Raw genomic sequence first — 8,164 nt, 5'->3', positions numbered from 1 at the left:
TGAGCCAAAGTTTACCATCTCCCAAGGCCAAGGTTTTTAATCTGGCTATCACACGATCAGAGACCATGCCTTCTCCGCCCTGACATTCAGTACCAGAATTTCCACAGTAACCATGAACAAGTGGAGCACCTTGGACTCACAGCCCCGGCTTCCTCTGTGTTTATCCCTCCATTTCCCAGACAGCAGGTGCACTCACTTTCCCTCCTATCTGAGTCACAAATATTTACCGAGCGAATAGTAAATAGCAGGCATCATTCTGGAAGACGAGCCCTGGGAGGGCACGTGAGAACCCGGCTCATCGGCCCTACAGAAGAAACATTATAATAAAGAAAACAAATATTTAGAAATGCTTTTAGGAAGCGGGGGAAGCGCTTTATGAAAAAGTTAGAATCAACAAAACAACAACAACAAAAATGGATATGGATGGGGGTTTCGAAGTATGTTCAGTTGTGGATGGTATAACCTGCAAATCATCCAGAGTGGCAAACGTGGTTATTGCTCTCAGTGCCCGGGATGAAAAGCACATGTACCACGAAAGGCCATGTGGTGGGAAAGGGTAAGCACCCTTGATCTGGGGTCCAGACGGTGAGGACAAAGCCTTTGTTGTGGCTCTTAGGTGGTGGGCAAAATGGGGAGAACCAGAACCGGCTAGACAAGACGAAGAGAAGCGAGGGAAAACCTGGTGGTGTGGGAGCCATGGCAGTTTGCTTCAGTCTTATAGTACCTGGTCCTGCGGTGCTTTGGTGAGAAAGAATTTGGTGTTCCTATCTGCAGGAACCCTATTCCAGGAGGCAAGGATGGGTTTAGACCAGCCATGGCGGCTATGTATGAAAGCTGTGTGGCTTCAAGGATATAGTGATCCCGGGAAGGGGAAGGCCTGCTTTGGTACATAGGTTGCTAAGGTACAGAAGCGTCTGTAAGTGCAGAAAATAGTAACATGATTGAGATCATGGGGGTTAGACAAAGGGCAGTGACTCTACGGAGTGATGAGAAACTAAACTGGGATTCAGCAGAGGCCTGCCAGAAGTGACGTCTGGGTAAGGGTGTTTTTGCAGTAGCCAGAGGGCTAACATGGACAAGGCGGAGGGAGTCAGGGGGATGGACATGGAGGCCAGACACACTGGGGATGATGCTGGAAACCTGCCTTGCTATCTGAAGCCGCTGGAGAGACTAGCTAGCGGACAGCTGTGTTTGCCTGTTTAGTTAGTGTAGAAGATGCCGAACATCTATAAGTAGAGTCATTGTAAAAAAAACTCTCATCCTTCTATCAGCCAGCAGTGATAACTGTCAACTCTGATGACTTAAGGTCACTTAAACCCAAGTCTCCGGACCAACTCGGGGCTATTTTTAATAAATACTAGTCATTTTATATGCAAATGATCCATCTTTTCTCATATTTATGAGATGCCCACAATAGGGAGCCCATCATCCTTGACAATAAAACGAGATAAGCTTGAAAACTGAAGGGAGGGGAGGGCATGGGAAAGGAAGGGAGAGACGACCATAACTCCCAAATAAAGTCCACATATCTCTTAAGTCTCTTTTTGAATTGTGGAACCTTCTTCGTGACTATCCCAGGAGCGATGTAATAACAGTCCTGTTGTGAGCATGGGCTGAATGTGTCTTCAGGATGCCATGCTAACACCAGAAAGTTCTAGAAGCGTGGGAAGAAGTAGACTCTCCTGGCCTCCAGCCCCTTGGTGTTTATTTGTTGAAGGGTTCTGGGTAACTGTACCATATTGTCACCACAGTTGGGTTGGGTGACATGTTCTGTCTGTGCTATTTGTTGTGCATCTCTGACCCTCGTACTTCTTTTTCCTCTTTACAATTTGTAAATTAGGTCTAAAATCTAGATCACATCCGGGATTAATATCTTGGCAAAGAGGGAAAAAAAAAGTCTCCCTTCGTGGGTGGAAATATGTATATCCATATGTTCTATCACATTGCATTGCTGTGGGGTGTGTTCTAGGCAGCCATGGAGCGCTGCCCGCCCATATTTTCCACTAGGAAAATTGTTTGTTTGTTTAAATCGGACATTGATCAAAGCCTAAAGCAGCTCCCTGTTCTCCTTGTTGGTGTGACTGTCCTTTACAGGGCCACTGGGAAGCTGTACAGTGCTGCCCCTTGTCATCCGTGTGTCTCCTTTTCTAAGAATCTCAACCCCTCGGGGACATCTCGACAGGGAAAGTAAAAGGCGAGTTACCAGAAACCACGATGCGTTCTTTATCCATCTGTGTGGAATGCGAGGAGGTGCGGTGGCCAAGGGTGGTAGTCTTGCTTGCAGAAAAAGAAGAGGTCGCGAGAGAAAGGCCACAAGAGAAAGGTAGTGAATCTAAGAGGCGGGTGGTACTTGGCATTCAGGGTGGCCCTATCTCATCCCTTCTTAATGCTATAAGCCTACAGCAGCCAGGGAGGCTCTTGTGGTGATGCCTCAATTCCCAGCACTCTGGAGATGGCAGAGGCAGAGGCAGAGGCAGAGGCAGAGGCAGAGGCAGAGGCAGAGGCAGAGGCAGAGGCAGAGGCAGAGGCAGAGGCAGAGGCAGAGGCAGAGGCAGAGGCAGAGGCAGAGGCAGAGGCAGAGGCAGAGGCAGAGGCAGAGGCAGAGGCAGAAGCAGGTAGATCTCCGTGAGTTCAAGGCTTGCCTGGTCTACAAAGAGAGTTCCAGGACAGCCAGGGATGTTCCACAGAGAAACCCTGCCTTGGAAAACAAAAACAAACGAACAAACAACAACCAAAATCCTACAGTAATCTCAGAACTTGAGCAGGACAAGGAATAGGAAGCCTTATTTTAGTAATGAAAAAACTGTGGCCTCTGATGCCAGGACCTTTGGATTTGAGGGGATCTCTTGCCCTGAGTTGCATAGTTTATAAATAAGACAGATAAATTCATTCGTCATGAGTGTAGATTTTATAGAAAGTTCAAGATTAAGATTTTTGCATCTGGTGAAGGTATGCATGTTGCATCTGGCATGGCAGAAGGCTGAAGGCCAAATCTTTTTGTGGCTGAAGAACAGAAGAGCAGTGTCCACATTGAGGTAGTGGCACAGGCCTGTAATCCCAGCTCCTTAGAGGTTAAAACGGGAGAAATGCTAGTTCAAGGTCAGCCCCGGGAATGCGATGAGACTCAGTCTCAAAAATCAAGCTATAAAAAAAAATAAAAAAAGGCTGGAGACAGAATGCGATGGTAGAGCATTTACTTACCTAACATACTGGGGAGCCTGAGTTCCATCCCAAATACTCCACCTACCCAATAAAGATTGGTCAACTGAGTTTTATTTTATAATGTAGAGTTCATTTTCTTCTAAGCTTTAGATATAATTACAAGTTCATTGCCTTTTTAAAGTGGAAACAGGGGGATGACGCAACAGTTAATGTGCTGGGTGGATGTGGTGGCCAGCCTGTCATTGTAACCTTGAAAGACAGAGTCCAGAGATCTGCAAAGCAAGCTGGGTAGGGGACTAGTCCTATGGATAAGCTCCCGGTGTGACTGACAGGCTCTGCTTCAGTGAGTGGAGTAATTCCTGACCTCAAACTCGGGTTTCCACACACTCGTGCACACATGTGCACACATACTCACACACATGCAAACACTCATATTTTAAAAAGTGGAAACAAAGGTATGCTCCCTCGATTTAGATGCCTTAGCGGTGGACACTTTGGGTGTGGGCTGCGTCATCTGAAGTGGCATGACGCAGATCGTCTCTACAGTTGACTCTCCTGGGTTGTAAGCTCAGCTCTATAACCTCGTTCCTCGATGTTATATATCACATGGAATACTATTAAACGTTTTATTAAAATATTATTTTTAGGGTCCAGACAGATGGCTCAGTGAGGAACACCCAGGACAGGTAACCCACGCCACCTGAAACACCAGCTTCAGGGTAGCAAATAAATAATAATAATAATAATAATAATAATAATAATTAATAATTAATAATTAATAATAATAAAATCTTTTAAAATATATTTTGCTTTACTTCCACAGAACAAGGTTGGCCAGCTACATGAATGCATACTCTGCTGTCCCCTTACTGGTTGGCCTGTTTAATTTTGCTGTTTCATATCGTGTTTTACCCTTTATACGAAAAGAATGAGTTCTTCTGCCCAGTGCATCAAAGGCCCGCTTGATTCTGCTCTCTCCCTAGCTCTGTTCATCTGACCAATCGAGAGACTTGCTGTCACAATACCCTGCTTTCTACTACCTGTACCTACACTAGTGCCCCGATCCCACACTCCCCAGCTCTCTCTTCAAGGAGAGCAACAGCCTGCCCTAGATTCCCTTCAGTCAACTGAACCTACCCTATCCATTCACCAACCCTGGCCAGAGTAATCTTCCAAAAGCTTCAACTGTGCCACCCCTCATCCCTGCCTTTCAACCACCAGTGGCTTCTAGTGACACCCAGACTGCAATGGGTGAAATAAAGGACCCTTGTGAGCCCGTGTGCGGACCAACGCCATCTCCGCTTCACACTGTGCATGCACACATTTTACGCCATCCTTACTTAGCCCTGGCCCCTGCCCTCACCAGCCACACACTGTGGCCTTCTACTTCTTCTTCCTTTCCCCAGCCATCCTATAACTTCAACAAGCTCTTGTTAATTATTCAGAAACTCTTACCAGGAGCCAGCAGTTTCTCCCCGTTCCCTCCCCACCCCCACAGGCCTCTGAACCTGTTGCCAAACGCTTCTGATTTGTTGACTTGCCGAACACCACCACCCCTCCTTAACAGTAAGAGAGCCCAACACAGAGCTGAGTGATTTGAATCTCAGGATCTCCAGCCCTTTACCCATTTGGCATTTCATGGGTACTGAAGAAACAGTCAGTGGACTCAACTAATCTACCCCAAGCAAGCCAGGTTCTTGTGCGCTCAGTCTCAGAACTCGTTCTAATCTGACACCCAGTTTCATTTGAGATTGAGGTAGCTGATTGCCAGATTACAATCATTTACTGAGCACACAAACTGGGGACTTCAAGTGCGCAGCCTCGGCTTCCTCTCTACCCATTGGCTGAACGTAGCAGGCATTGTACACGCTAATTTCTTCCAGCCTTTACCCTTCTTCCATCGCCTAAGCTTGATGAAATTTCTCTCCATAGAACATCTACCGCTGCCCTCCCCCACACCCATTCTAATACTGAGCAGTGTAGGAGTGGGGAGGGGTATGTATAGACACACCCAGGAGTGGGGTTGGCACAGGACAAAACCTAAAGCCAGATAACTTATTGAACCCCTTGGCCACAATCACTGCTTCAGAGATTGGAACATAAGCCAATAAGAGATTACAAATGACTCACGGTTGGGTCACAAAAGCAGAAAATGTGCTAAGCAACGGAAGTAGCCAACTTGTCCCACCTGGTCACAACTGTGGAAGAAGCTTAGTGAGGGAGGGAGAAGCAGCTGTGGAAAGCCACGCCTACAATCTAGACTTGATATTTACATGAGTAAATCAACATACTTTTTTTTTTTTTTTTTGAACTGTAGTCTGTGGAGATCGGGGTTTTTATAGCTTACAAACCAAGAGTCCTCCTCTTCCTGCCTATAAAGGAAATGCAACTGGAAATAATTATTATAAATTGGAACTCAAAAGCACCACTTTAAACAAATTATAGCTAATAAAAAAAAACTGGCTGTGTTTTGAATTTGCAATTTTCTAAGTGTTCTGTTTTGATCACAAATTTTTAAAACCTGGCCCAATGAAGATAAAGGAAAATACACATATACACCTGTGCAAACACACACATGTGCATACATACACACAGGTATCCATACATTTATGTGCTCAAATACAGATACAATGTCTATAGTTTAACATGCGGTTTTAAATAATGGTCTTCCTAACATAGGGAAGAGGTATAGGAATCTTGTATGGTCTGTGGGGTCCAGCTTATGAATGTCTGAAACCAAGGACTGCAATGAACGCTATCCATCTCAGGACACCGTCTTATAGATGCACAATGATGCCCTATAATGAGGATGAATTTACAAATCAAAAACAGTAAGAAACTACCAGAAACAGAACACACAACAATATACTGCAATAAATATGAATTATTTATTTCTGGAATCTTCCATTGCCTATTTTAGATCACTGTTGGCTGTGTGTAGCTGAAACCATAGAAAATGGAAGCACAGATGACAGTGGACTATTTCATTGCATTCTTCAAATACAAGTACAGTGAAAAATACTTCGTATTCACCATGTTTTATAGAGTGGGAATATCCTACGTATAAAGAGATGCTATTATGGACCTTCTACAAAGTAAATAATCTTAATTTTTAAAATGTCATTGATTTGTACTTATGTGTATATGTGTGCATATCTGGTAGGATTGTGTGCAGGAGTCTTCAAGAATCAAAAGAGGGTATCAGATCCCAGCAGCCGGAGTTACAGGTGGGTGTGAGCTTCGGGTGTTAGCCGCCCAGTGTGGGCAAAGATCAGAAAGTGTTCTTGACCCCTGAGCATTCTCTCCAACCTCTTTATTTTGAAAGGCAAATTAATGCCCTAATTATAAGGAGGATATTTCATCAGTCAGGGTTGCTTAAAAAAAAAAAAATCTGAAAGAGAGAGATGCCAGGTAGACTAGGAAAAAATCGGTAAAGAGAATCTCCTACCAGAACAATTCATTTATCTACCGACTATTTGTCTAGACATTTTATTTCTAAACAAATTTATTTAGGAAACTTCAGGAAGTATTCTTACTCCTTTGGAATATGACATCAAGCTTAGACAAAGTAGCCTGGTGTCTCACGAGTGTGACCTCTTAGAGTTTGGCTTTCTTCATGCTGCGCTAGCAACTGGGTACAGAGAAATAAATAAAGCTGTCAAAGAGCCTCCCAGAGCGGCCAAGGATGGTGTGGCTAGGCTTGTTTTTTTTTTTGATTGCTACATTCTGTTACTAAGAAAAAAAACAAAGGAGTACTCATCCCTAGTAAACGTGGACTTTTTGTTTATGAAGCTTTTATACTGCCACTATTTTCCAAGTATGTAGAACACAAAGCACATTCATACACACTGTAAAAAGAGAGGGGGGAGAGAGAGAGAGAGAGAGAGAGAGAGAGAGAGAGAGAGAGAGAGAGAGAGAGAGAGACCAAAAATTTTAAAAGATGATTGCTCTACACCTTAATTTTTGAGACAGTCTCACTGAACCTGGCTTATCTGACTGGCTCCGTGGACTAGCCAGTGAGTTCTAGGCATCCGCCTGTGTATAGTTCCTACCTCTACACTGTAGTTGATGCAGGGGACCCGATGTCAGGACCCTACACTATGCAACAATCCAGAAGACCATATTTAATATTAAAACTCAATTTTTTTTTTCTCATGGCCACTTTTAAAGACCAGGGCTGGGCTCCCAGTGGGTAAGCAGAGGCTTCTTTTAGCCACATCAGATGCCTTCAAAAAAAAAAAAAAAAAAAAAAAAAAAAGCGAACTGCCAGGGGCTTATGAGTCAGCAGCTAAGGACAGGGACTGCACTTTCAAAGGACCCATGCACTTTCAAAAGACCCAGGTTCAATTCCCAGCATCCACGTGTCATGGCGGCTCACAGCCATCAGCAATTCCAGGTCCAGAAGATCTGAGAGTCCCTTCTGACATCGGGGGACACCAGGCATCCGGGTGGTGCACATCCATACATGCAGGCAAAGCATTCATAGAATAAATAGGATAATGAAAAAATAAAATAAAATGTAAACTTACAGCTTTAAAAACAAACAAACAAAAACAAACATGAACTTCCACTCTGAGGGAAGGGTAAAGTTAATGTTATCAGTGTCTGTCCTTGTTTTCAATGGAAATGTTTTCCAAATAATTTCAAAAGAATTTTGTGGACTCTTAAAAATCACTTGAATACAAGACAAACCATGGTCAAGCCAACTGTTGACTGGTTGAGGTTTTGCTTCGCAGCCACACGCTTTGGTGCTGAATAGGCTCGCGGCTTTGGTGCGTATGCCTCACAAAGTATCTCACTTACGCACTAAAAAATAAAAATAAAAATAACGAGTTCATTGAGCGGTGCTGGAAGACAGTGAGAGACAGAGCCATCCAGCGCCGTTTCTCCAGAGGCGAGGCACCTGCACGAGGCTGGCTGCACACTCCCGTCAGGCCTCCGATTACAGAACATCAACATTCCTGTCAGCTGTCTTCAAGACTAAATCGTGTGCAGCTCAGAA

General features: G+C 44.3%; 1 long non-coding RNA gene across 1 annotated transcript; it reads right to left on the bottom strand.

Moving 5' to 3' along the window:
• Positions 1 to 223: 223 nt before the first annotated feature.
• Positions 224 to 5,373, bottom strand: LOC116075462. Its single transcript, XR_004112553.1, has 3 exons — positions 5,293 to 5,373; positions 3,202 to 3,243; positions 224 to 304 (listed from the first exon to the last, which is right to left on the bottom strand). It is a non-coding gene; the product is annotated as an uncharacterized LOC116075462 (long non-coding RNA).
• Positions 5,374 to 8,164: the final 2,791 nt, after the last annotated feature.

This window comes from Mastomys coucha, unplaced genomic scaffold, assembly GCF_008632895.1.
Source record: "Mastomys coucha isolate ucsf_1 unplaced genomic scaffold, UCSF_Mcou_1 pScaffold3, whole genome shotgun sequence".
Lineage (NCBI taxonomy): Eukaryota > Metazoa > Chordata > Mammalia > Rodentia > Muridae > Mastomys > Mastomys coucha.
The sequence above is the reverse complement of the archived record's forward strand: the minus strand, read 5'-3'. Positions and strand labels throughout refer to the sequence as shown.